Source organism: Myotis lucifugus, unplaced genomic scaffold (assembly GCF_000147115.1).
Source record: "Myotis lucifugus unplaced genomic scaffold, Myoluc2.0 scaffold_14, whole genome shotgun sequence".
In the NCBI taxonomy this organism is placed as follows: domain Eukaryota; kingdom Metazoa; phylum Chordata; class Mammalia; order Chiroptera; family Vespertilionidae; genus Myotis; species Myotis lucifugus.
Window position 1 is genome coordinate 4,259,697 of NW_005871062.1, and position 482 is coordinate 4,260,178.

Here is a 482-nt window from a genome sequence, read left to right on the forward strand (position 1 = left end):
AGCTCATTGTCCCAGATGGCCGGCCTCAGCCATCATATCCATATGTCCAGGCAGTAGGAGGGAAGAGAGGGGGAAGTCAGATTCTATTCCTGGTCAGGGCACATGCCCAGGGTTGCGGGCTTGATCCCCAGTAGGGAGTGTGCAGGAGGCAGCCAGTTGATGATGTTTCTCTCTCATAGATGTTTCTATCTTTCTCTTCCTCTCCTTCCCTCTCTTTCTAAAAATCATAAAAACATATTTTAAAAAATTAGAATCAACCCAACTAACCTACTAAAGAGGAAATGGTTCATCAACTGAGGTATATTCCTAACATGGACTTAAAGCAAATGACTTAAACATATATGGATCTGCTGTTAAATGACCTAAATATTTCATGGATTTCAAAAATATAGTTTTGGGGAAAATTAGATTTTATAGAACATTACATATAGCATACTACCATTTACCTAAACTGGAAGTACACAAAGTAATTCCACATATTT